Raw genomic sequence first — 11,977 nt, 5'->3', positions numbered from 1 at the left:
CCTGGTCCGAGACTTCAAACAGTTAAAAACTTCACACAAACAGTGCCCTGGTCCGAGACTTCACACAAACAGCGCCCTAGTCCGAGACTTCAAACAAACTGCGCCCTGGTCCGAGACTTAAAACAAAGTGCGCCCTGGTCCGAGACTACAAACAGCACCCTGGTCTGAGACTTCAAACAAACAGCGCCATGGTCCGAGACTTCAATCAAACAGCGCCCTGGTCCGAGACTTCGCACAAACAGCGCCCTGCAGCGCCCTGGTCCGAGACTTCACACAAACAGTGCCCTGGTCCGAAACTACCAACAGCGCCCTGGTCCGAGACTTCACACAAACAGTGCCCTGGTCCGAGACTACCAACAGCGCCCTGGTCTGAGACTTCACACAAACAGCGCCCTGGTCCGAGACTCGAAACAAACAGCGCCCTGGTCCGAGACTACAAACAGCGCCCTGGTCCGAGACTTCAAACAAAGAGCGCCCTGGTCCGAGACTTCAAACAAACAGCGCCCTGCTCCGACAGCGCCCTGGTTCGAGACTTCACACAAACAGCGCCCTGCTGCGCCCTGGTCCGAGACTTCACACAAACAGCGCCCTGGTCCGAGACTTCAAACTGCGCCCTGGTTCGAGACTTCAAAAAGCGCCCTGGTCCGAGACTTCAAACAGCGCCCTGGTCCGAGACTTCAAACAGCGCCCTGGTCCGAGACTTCAAACAGCGCCCTGGTCCGAGACTTCAAACAGCGCCCTGGTCCGAGACTTCAAACAGCGCCCTGGTCCGAGACTTCAAACAGCGCCCTGGTCCGAGACGTCAAACAGCGCCCTGGTCCGAGACTTCAAACAGCGCCCTGGTCCGAGACTTCAAACAGCGCCCTGGTCCAAGACTACCAACAGCGCCCTGGTTCAAAACTTCACACAAACAGCGCCCTGGTCCGAGACTTCACACAAACTGCGCCCTGGTCCGAGACTACAAACAGCGCTCTGGTCCGAGACTACAAACAGCGCCCTGGTCCGAGACTTCAAACAAACTGCGCCCTGGTCCGAACTTCAAACAAACTGCGCCCTGGTCCGAGACTACAAACAAACAGAGCCCTGGTCCGAGACTACAAACAGCACCCTGGTCCGAGACTTCAAACAAACAGCGCCCTGGTCCAAGACTTCACAAAAACAGCGCCCTGGTCCGAGACTGCACACAGACAGCGCCCTGGTCCGAGACTACAAACAGCGTCCTGGTCCGAGACTTCTAACAGCGCCCTGGTCCGAGACTTCAAACAGCACCCTGGTTCGAGACTTCAAACAGCGCCCTGGTCCGAGACTTCAAACAGCGCCCTGGTCCGAGACTTCAAACAGCGCCCTGGTCCGAAATTTCAAACAGCGCCCTGGTCCGAGACTTCAAACAGCGCCCTGGTTCGAGACATCAAACAGCGTCCCGGTCCGAGACTTCAAACAAACAGCGCCCTGGTCCGAGACTTCAAACAGAAAGCGCCCTGGTCCGAGACTTCAAACAAACAGCGCCCTGGTCCGAGACTTCAAACAAACAGCGCCCTGGTCCGAGACTACAAACAGCGCCCTGGTCCGAGACTTTACACAAACAGTGCCCTGGTCCGAGACTTTAAACAAACAGCTCCCTGGTCCGAGATTACAAACAGCGCCTTGGTCCGAGATTTTAAACAGTGCCCTTGTCCGAGACTTCAAACAGCGCCCTGGTCCGAGACTTCAAACAAACAGCGCCCTGGTCCGAGACTTCAAACAAACTGCGCCCTGGTCTGAGACTTCAAACAAACAGTGCCCTGCTCCGAGACTTCAAACAAACAGCGCCCTGCTCCGAGACTTCAAACAAACAGCGTCCTGCTCCGAGACTTCACACAAACAGCGCCCTGGTCCGAGACTTCAAACAAACAACGCCCTGGTCCGAGATTACAAACAGTGCCCTGGTCCGAGACTTCAAACAGCGCCCTGGTCCGAGACTTCAAACAGCGCCATGGTCCGAGACTTCAAACAGCGCCCTGGTCCGAGACTTCAAACAGCGCCCTGGTCCGAGACTTCAAACAACGCCCTGGTCCGAGACTTCAAACAGCGCCCTGGTCCGAGACTTCAAACAGCGCCCTAGTCCGAGACTTCAAACAGCGCCCTGGTCCGAGACTTCAAACAGCGCCCTGGTCCAAGACTACCAACAGCGCCCTGGTTCAAAACTTCACACAAACAGCACCGTGGTCCGAGACTTCAAACAAAGTGCGCCCTGGTCCGAGACTACAAACAGTGCCCTGGTCCGAGACGTCACACAAACAGCGCCCTGCAGCGCCCTAGTCCGAGACTTCAAACAAACTGCGCCCTGGTCCGAGACTACAAACAGCGCACTGGTCCGAGACTACAAACAGCGCCATGGTCCGAGACTACAAACAGCGCCCTGGTCCGAGACTTCAAACTGCGCCCTGGTCCGTAACTTCAAACAAACTGCGCCCTGGTCCGAGACTACAAACAAACAGAGCCCTGGTCCGAGACTACAAACAGCACATTTGTCCGAGACTTCAAACAGCGCCCTGGTTCGCGACTTCAAACAGCGCCCTGGTCCGAGACTTCAAACAGCGCCCTGGTCCGAGACTTCAAACAGCGCCCTGGTCCGAGACTTCAAACAAACAGCGCCCTGGTCCGAGACTTCAAACAAACAGTGCTCTGCTCCGAGACTTCAAACAAACAGCGCCCTGCTCCGAGACTTCAAACAGCGCCCTGGTCCGAGACTTCAAACAGCGCCCTGGTCCGAGACTTCAAACAGTTAAAAACTTCACACAAACAGTGCCCTGGTCCGAGACTTCACACAAACAGCTCCCTGCAGCGCCCTGGTCCGAAATTTCACACAAACAGCGCCCTAGTCCGAGACTTCAAACAAACTGCGCCCTGGTCCGAGACTTCAAACAAAGTGCGCCCTGGTCCAAGACTACAAACAGCACCCTGGTCCGAGACTTCAAACAAACAGCGCCGTGGTCCAAGACTTCAATCAAACAGCGCCCTGGTCCGAGACTTCACACAAACAGCGCCCTGCAGCGCCCTGGTCCGAGACTTAACACAAACAGTGCCCTAGTAAGAGACTTCAAACAAACTGCGCCCTGGTCCGTAACTTCAAACAAACTGCGCCCTGGTCCGTAACTTCAAACAAACTGCGCCCTGGTCCGAGACTACAAACAAACAGAGCCCTGGTCCGAGACTACAAACAGCACCCTGGTCCGAGACTTCAAACAAACAGTGCCCTGGTCCGAGACTACCAACAGCGCCCTGGTCCGAGACTTCACACAAACAGCGCCCTGGTCCGAGACTAGAAACAAACAGCGCCCTGGTCCGAGACTACAAACAGTGCCCTGGTCCGAGACTACAAACAGTGCCCTGGTCCGAGACTTCAAACAAAGAGCGCCCTGGTCCGAGACTTCAAACAAACAGCGCCCTGCTCCGAGACTTCAAACAAACAGCGCCCTGCTCCGACAGCGCCCTGGTTCGAGACTTCACACAAACAGCGCCCTGCTGCGCCCTGGTCCGAGACTTCACATAAACAGCGCCCTGGTCCGAGACTTCAAACAGCGCCTTGGTCCGAGACTTCAAACAGCTCCCTGGTCCGAGACTTCAAACAGCGCCCTGGTCCGAGACTTCAAACAGCGCCCTGGTCCGAGACTTCAAACAGCGCCCTGGTCCGAGACTTCAAACAGCGCCCTGGTCCGAGACTTCAAACAGCGCCCTGGTCCGAGACTTCAAACAGCTCCCTGGTCCGAGACTTCAAACAGCGCCCTGGTCCGAGACTTCAAACAGCGCCCTGGTCCGAGACTTCAAACAGCGCCCTGGTCCGAGACTTCAAACAGCGCCCTGGTCCGAGACTTCAAACAGCGCCCTGGTCCGAGACTTCAAACAGCGCCCTGGTCCGAGGCTTCAAACAGCTCCCTGGTCCGAGACTTCAAACAGCGCCCTGGTCCCAGACTTCAAACAGCGCCCTGGTCCCAGACTTCAAACAGCGCCCTGGTCCGAGACTACCAACAGCGCCCTGGTTCAAAACTTCACACAAACAGCGCCCCGGTCCGAGACTTCACACAAACTGCGCCCTGGTCCGAGACTGCAAACAGCGCCATGGTCCGAGACTACAAACAGCGCCCTGGTCCGAGACTTCAAACAAACTGCGCCCTGGTCCGAACTTCAAACAAACTGCGCCCTGGTCCGAGACTACAAACAAACAGAGCCCTGGTCCGAGACTACAAACAGCACCCTGGTCCGAGACTTCAAACAATCAGCGCCCTGGTCTAAGACTTCACAAAAACAGCGCCCTGGTCCGAGACTGCACACAAACAGCGCCCTGGTCCGAGACTACAAATAAACAGCGCCCTGGTCCGAGACTACAAACAGCGTCCTGGTCTGAGACTTCTAACAGCGCCCTAGTCCGAGACTTCAAACAGCACCCTGGTCCGAGACTTCTAACAGCGCCCTGGTCCGAGACTTCAAACAGCGCCCTGGTCCGAGACTTCAAACAGCGCCCTGGTCCGAGACTTCAAACAGCGCCCTGGTCCGAGACTTCAAACAGCGCCCTGGTCCGAGACTTCAAACAGCGCCCTGGTCCGAGTCTTCAAACAGCGCCCTGGTCCGAGACTTCAAACAGCGCCCTGGTCCGATACTTCAAACAAACAGCTCCCTGGTCCGAGATTACAAACAGCGCCCTGGTCCGAGACTTTAAACAGTGCCCTCGTCCGAGACTTCAAACAGCGCCCTGGTCCAAGACTTCAAACAAACAGCGCCCTGGTCCGAGACTTCAAACAAACTGCGCCCTGGTCCGAGACTTCAAACAAACAGCGCCCTGCTCCGAGACTTCAAACAAACAGCGCCCTGCTCCGAGACTTCACACAAACAGCGCCCTGGTCCGAGACTTCAAACAAACAGCGCCCTGGTCCGAGACTACAAACAAACAGCGCCCTGGTCCAAGACTACAAACAGCGCCCTGGTACGAGACTTCACACAAACAGCGCCCTGGTCCGAGACTTTAAACAAACCGCTCCCTGGTCCGAGATTACAAACAGCGCCCTGGTCCGAGACTTTAAACAGTGCCCTCGTCCGAGACTTCAAACAGCGCCCTGGTCCGAGACTTCAAACAAACAGCGCCCTGCTCCGAGACTTCAAACAAACAGCGCCCTGCTCCGAGACTTCACACAAACAGCGCCCTGGTCCGAGACTTCAAACAAACAGCGCCCTGGTCCGAGACTACAAACAAACAGCGCCCTGGTCCAAGACTACAAACAGCGCCCTGGTACGAGACTTCACACAAACAGCACCCTGGTCCGAGACTTTAAACAAACCGCTCCCTGGTCCGAGATTACAAACAGCGCCCTGGTCCGAGACTTTAAACAGTGCCCTCGTCCGAGACTTCAAACAGCGCCTTGGTCCGAGACTTCAAACAAACTGCGCCCTGGTCCGAGACTTCAAACAAACAGTGCCCTGCTCCGAGACTTCAAACAAACAGCGCCCTGCTCCGAGACTTCAAACAAACAGCGCCCTGCTCCGAGACTTCAAACAAACAGTGCCCTGGTTCGAGACTTCACACAAACAGCGCCCAGCTGCGCCCTGGTCCGAGACTTCACACAAACAGCGCCCTGGTCCGAGACTTCAAACAGCGCCCTGGTCCGAGACTTCAAACAGCGCCCTGGTCCAAGACTTCAAACAGCGCCCTGGTCCAAGACAACAAACAGCGCCCTGGTTCAAAACTTCACACAAACAGCGCCCTGGTCCAAGACTTAACAGAAACAGCGCCCTGCAGCGCCCTAGTCCGAGACTTCAAATAAACTGCGCCCTGGTCCGTAACTTCAAACAAACTGCGCCCTGGTCCGAGACTACAAACAAACAGAGCCCTGGTCCGAGACTACAAAAAGCACCCTGGTCCGAGACTTCAAACAAACAGCGCCCTGGTCCGAAACTTCAAACAGCGCCCTGGCCCGAGACTTCAAACAGCGCCCTGGCCCGAGACTTCAAACAGCGCCCTGGTCCGAGACTTCAAACAGCGCCCTGGTCCGAGACTTCAAACAGCGCCCTGGTCCGAGACTTCAAACAGCGCCCTGGTCCGAGACTTCAAACAGCGCCCTGGTCCGAGACTTCAAACAGTGCCCTGCTCCGAGACTTCAAACAAACAGCGCCCTGCTCCGAGACTTCAAACAAACAGTGCCCTGGTTCGAGACTTCACACAAACAGCGCCCAGCTGCGCCCTGGTCCGAAACTTCACACAAACAGCGCCCTGGTCCGAGACTTCAAACAGCGCCCTGGTCCGAGACTTCAAACAGCGCCCTGGTCCAAGACTACAAACAGCGCCCTGGTTCAAAACTTCACACAAACAGCGCCCTGGTCCAAGACTTAACAGAAAAAGCGCCCTGCAGCGCCCTAGTCCGAGACTTCAAATAAATTGCTCCCTGGTACGTAACTTCAAACAAACTGCGCCCTGGTCCGAGACTACAAAAAGCACCCTGGTCCGAGACTTCAAACAAACAGCGCCCTGGTCCGAGACTTCAAACAGCGCCCTGGTCCGAGACGTCAAACAGCGCCCTGGTCCGAGACTTCAAACAGCGCCCTGGTCCGAGACTTCAAACAGCGCCCTGGTTCGAGACTTCAAACAGCGTCCCGGTCCGAGACTTCAAACAAACAGCGCCCTGGTCCGAGACTTCAAACAGAAAGCGCCCTGGGCCGAGACTTCAAACAAACAGCGCCCTGGTCCAAGACTTCAAACAAACAGCGCCCTGGTCCGAGACTAAAAACAGCACCCTGGTCCGAGACTTCAAACAAACAGTGCCCTGGTCCGAGACTACCAAGAGCGCCCTGGTCCGAGACTTCACACAAACAGTGGCCTGGTCCGAGACTACCAACAGCGCCCTGGTCTGAGACTTCACACAAACAGCGCCCTGGTCCGAGACTAGAAACAAACAGCGCCCTGGTCCGAGACTACAAACAGCGCCCTGGTCCGAGACTTCAAACAGCGCCCTGGTTCGAGACTTCAAACAGCGTCCCGGTCCGAGACTTCAAACAAACAGCGCCCTGGTCCGAGACTTCAAACAGAAAGCGCCCTGGGCCGAGACTTCAAACAAACAGCGCCCTGGTCCGAGACTTCAAACAAACAGCGCCCTGGTCCGAGACTACAAACAGCACCCTGGTCCGAGACTTCAAACAAACAGTGCCCTGGTCCGAGACTACCAACAGCGCCCTGGTCCGAGACTTCACACAAACAGTGGCCTGGTCCGAGACTACCAACAGCGCCCTGGTCTGAGACTTCACACGAACAGCGCCCTGGTCCGAGACTAGAAACAAACAGCGCCCTGGTCCGAGACTTCAAACAAAGAGCGCCCTGCTCCGAGACTTCAAACAAACAGCGCCCTGCTCCGACAGCGCCCTGGTTCGAGACTTCACACAAACAGCGCCCTGCTGCGCCCTGGTCCGAGACTTCACACAAACAGCGCCCTGGTCCGAGACTTCAAACAGCGCCCTGGTCCGAGACTTCAAACAGCGCCCTGGTCCGAGACTTCAAACAGCGCCCTGGTCCGAGACTTCAAACAGCGCCCTGGTCCGAGACTTCAAACAGCGCCCTGGTCCGAGACTACCAACAGCGCCCTGGTTCAAAACTTCACACAAACAGCGCCCTGGTCCGAGACTTCACACAAACTGCGCCCTGGTCCGAGACTACAAACAGCGCCATGGTCCGAGACTACAAACAGCGCCCTGGTTCGAGACTTCAAACAAACAGCGCCCTGGTCTAAGACTTCACAAAAACAGCGCCCTGGTCCGAGACTGCACACAAACAGCGCCCTGGTCCGAGACTACAAATAAACAGCGCCCTGGTCCGAGACTTCAAACAGCACCATGGTTCGAGACTTCAAACAGCGCCCTGGTCCGAGACTTCAAACAGCGCCCTGGTCCGAGACTTCAAACAGCGCCCTGGTCCGAGACTTCAAACAGCGCCCTGGTCCGAGACTTCATACAGCGCCCTGGTCCGAGACTTCAAACAGCGCCCTGGTCCGAGACTTCAAACAGCGCCCTGGTCCGAGACTTCAAACAGCGCCCTGGTCCGAGACTTCAAACAGCGCCCTGGTCCGAGACTTCAAACAGCGCCCTGGTCCGAGACTTCAAACAGCGCCCTGGTCCGAGACTTCAAACAGCGCCCTGGTCCGAGACTTCAAACAGCGCCCTGGTCCGAGACTTCAAACAGCGCCCTGGTCCGAGACTTCAAACAGCGCCCTGGTCCGAGACTTCAAACAGCGCCCTGTTCCGAGACTTTAAACAGTGCCCTCGTCCGAGACTTCAAACAGCGCCCTGGTCCGAGACTTCAAACAAACAGAGCTCTGGTCCGAGACTTCAAACAAACTGCGCCCTGGTCCGAGACTTCAAACAAACAGTGCCCTGCTCCGAGACTTCAAACAAAGAGCGCAGTGCTCCGAGACTTCAAACAAACAGCGCCCTGCTCCGAGACTTCACACAAACAGCGCCCTGGTCCGAGACTTCAAACAAACAGCGCCCTGGTCCGAGACTACAAACAAACAGCGCCCTGGTCCAAGACTACAAACAGCGCCCTGGTCCGAGACTTCACACAAACAGCGCCCTGGTCCGAGATTACAAACAGCGCCCTGGTCCGAGACTTTAAACAGTGCCCTCGTCCGAGACTTCAAACAGCGCCTTGGTCCGAGACTTCAAACAAACTGCGCCCTGGTCCGAGACTTCAAACAAACAGTGCCCTGCTCCGAGACTTCAAACAAACAGCGCCCCGCTCCGAGACTTCAAACAAACAGCGCCCTGCTCCGAGACTTCAAACAAACAGCGCCTTGGTTCGAGACTTCACACAAACAGCGCCCAGCTGCGCCCTGGTCCGAGACTTCACACAAACAGCGCCCTGGTTCGAGACTTCAAACAGCGCCCTGGTCCAAGACTTCAAACAGCGCCCTGGTCCAAGACTTCAAACAACGCCCTGGTCCAAGACTACAAACAGCGCCCTGGTTCAAAACTTCACACAAACAGCGCCCTGGTCCAAGACTTAACAGAAACAGCGCCCTGCAGCGCCCTAGTCCGAGACTTCAAATAAACTGCGCCCTGGTCCGTAACTTCAAACAAACTGCGCCCTGGTCCGAGACTAAACAGCGCCCTGGTCCGAGACTTCAAACAGCGCCCTGGCCCGAGACTTCAAACAGCGCCCTGGCCCGAGATTTCAAACAGCGCCCTGGTCCGAGACTTCAAACAGCGCCCTGGTCCGAGACTTCAAACAGCGCCCTGGTCCGAGACATCAAACAGCGCCCTGGTCCGAGACTTCAAACAGCGCCCTGGTCCGAGACTTCAAACAGCGCCCTGGTCCGAGACTTCAAACAGCGCCCTGGTCCGAGACTTCAAACAGTGCCCTGCTCCGAGACTTCAAACAAACAGCGCCCTGCTCCGAGACTTCAAACACACAGCGCCATGCTCCGAGACTTCAAACAAACAGTGCCCTGGTTCGAGACTTCACACAAACAGCGCCCAGCTGCGCCCTGGTCCGAGACTTCAAACAGCGCCCTGGTCCGAGACTTCAAACAGCGCCCTGGTCCAAGACTTTAAACAGCGCCCTGGTCCAAGACTACAAACAGCGCCCTGGTTCAAAACTTCACACAAACAGCGCCCTGGTCCAAGACTTAACAGAAACAGCGCCCTGCAGCGCCCTAGTCCGAGACTTCAAATAAATTGCGCACCCTGGTCCGTAACTTCAAACAAACTGTGCCCTGGTCCGAGACTACAAAAAGCACCCTGGTCCGAGACTTCAAACAAACAGCGCCCTGGTCCGAGACTTCAAACAGCGCCCTGGTCCGAGACTTCAAACAGCGCCCTGGCCCGAGACTTCAAACAGCGCCCTGGTCCGAGACTTCAAACAGCGCCCTGGTCCGAGACTTCAAACAGCGCCCTGGTCCGAGACTTCAAACAGCGCCCTGGTCCAAGACTACAAACAGCGCCCTGGTCCGAGACTTCACACAAACAGCGCCCTGGTCCGAGACTTTAAACAGTGCCCTCGTCCGAGACTTCAAACAGCGCCCTGGTCCGAGACTTCAAACAGCACCCTGGTTCGAGACTTTAAACAGCGCCCTGGTCCAAGACTTCAAACAGCGCCCTGGTCCGAGACTTCAAACAGCGCCCTGGCCCGAGACTTCAAACAGCGCCCTGGTCCGAGACTTCAAACAGCGCCCTGGTCCGAGACTTCAAACAGCGCCCTGGTCCGAGACTTCAAACAGCGCCCTGGTTCGAGACTTCAAACAGCGTCCCGGTCCGAGACTTTAAACAAACAGCGCCCTGGTCCGAGACTTCAAACAGAAAGCGCCCTGGTCCGAGACTTCAAACAAACAGCGCCCTGGTCCGAGACTTCAAACAAACAGCGCCCTGGTCCGAGACTACAAACAGCGCCCTGGTCCGAGACTTCACACAAACAGCGCCCTGGTCCGAGACTTTAAACAAATAGCTCCCTGGTTCGAAATTACAAACAGCGCCCTGGTCCGAGACTTTAAACAGTGCCCTCGTCCGAGACTTCAAACAGCGCCCTGGTCCGAGACTTCAAACAAACAGCGCCCTGGTCCGAGACTTCAAACAAACTGCGCCCTGGTCCGAGACTTCAAACAAACAGTGCCCTGCTCCGAGACTTCAAACAAACAGCGCCCTGCTCCGAGACTTCGCACAAACAGCAACCTGGTCCGAGACTTCAAACAAACAGCGCCCTGGTCCGAGACTACAAAGAAACAACGCCCTGGTCCAAGACTACAAACAGCGCCCTGGTCCGAGACTTCACACAAACAGCGCCCTGGTCCGAGACCTTAAACAAACCGCTCCCTGGTCCGAGATTACAAACAGCGCCCTGGTCCGAGACTTCAAACAGCGCCCTGGTCCGAGACTTCAAACAGCGCCCTGGTCCGAGACTTCAAACAGCGCCCTGGTCCGAGACTTCAAACAGCGCCCTGGTCCGAGACTTCAAACAGCGCCCTGGTCCGAGACTTCAAACAAACAGCGCCCTGGTCCGAGACTTCAAACAAACTGCGCCCTGGTCCGAGACTTCAAAGAAACAGCGCCCTGCTCCGAGACTTCACACAAACAGCGCCCTGGTCCAAGACTTCAAACAAACAGCGCCCTGGTCCGAGACTACAAACAGCGCCCTGGTCCGAGACTTCACACAAACAGCGCCCTGGTCCGAGACTTTAAACAAACCGCTCCCTGGTCCGAGATTACAAACAGCGCCCTGGTCCGAGACTTTAAACAGTGCCCTCGTCTGAGACTTCAAACAAACAGCGCCTTGGTCCGAGACTACAAACAAACTGCGCCCTGGTCCGAGACTTCAAACAAACAGCGCCCTGCTCCGAGACTTCAAACAAACAGCGCCCTGCTCCGAGACTTCAAACAAACAGTGCCCTGCTCCGAGACTTCAAACAAACAGTGCCCTGGTTGGAGACTTCACACAAACAGCGACCAGCTGCGCCCTGGTCCGAGACTTCACACAAATAGCGCCCTGGTCCAAGACTTCAAACAGCGCCCTGGTCCAAGACTTCAAACAGCGCCCTGGTCCAAGACTTCAAACAGCGCCCTGGTCCAAGACTACAAACAGCGCCCTGGTTCAAAACTTCGCACAAACAGCGCCCTGGTCCAAGACTTAACAGAAACAGCGCCCTGCAGCGCCCTAGTCCGAGACTTCAAATAAACTGCGCCCTGGTCCGTAACTTCAAACAAACTGCACCCTGGTCCGAGACTAAACAGAGCCCTGGTCCGAGACTAAAAAAAGCACCCTGGTCCGAGACTTCAAACAGCGCCCTGGTCCGAGACTTCAAACAGCGCCCTGGTCCGAGACTTCAAACAGCGCCCTGGTCCGAGACTTCAAACAGCGCCCTGGTTCGAGACTTCAAACAGCGCCCTGGTTCGAGACTTCAAACAGCGTCCCGGTCCGAGACTTTAAACAAACAGCGCCCTGGTCCGAGACTTCAAACAGAAAGCGCCCTGG

This window comes from Hyperolius riggenbachi, chromosome 9 (genome assembly GCF_040937935.1).
Source record: "Hyperolius riggenbachi isolate aHypRig1 chromosome 9, aHypRig1.pri, whole genome shotgun sequence".
Classification (NCBI taxonomy): Eukaryota; Metazoa; Chordata; class Amphibia; order Anura; family Hyperoliidae; genus Hyperolius; species Hyperolius riggenbachi.
The sequence above is the reverse complement of the archived record's forward strand: the minus strand, read 5'-3'. Positions refer to the sequence as shown.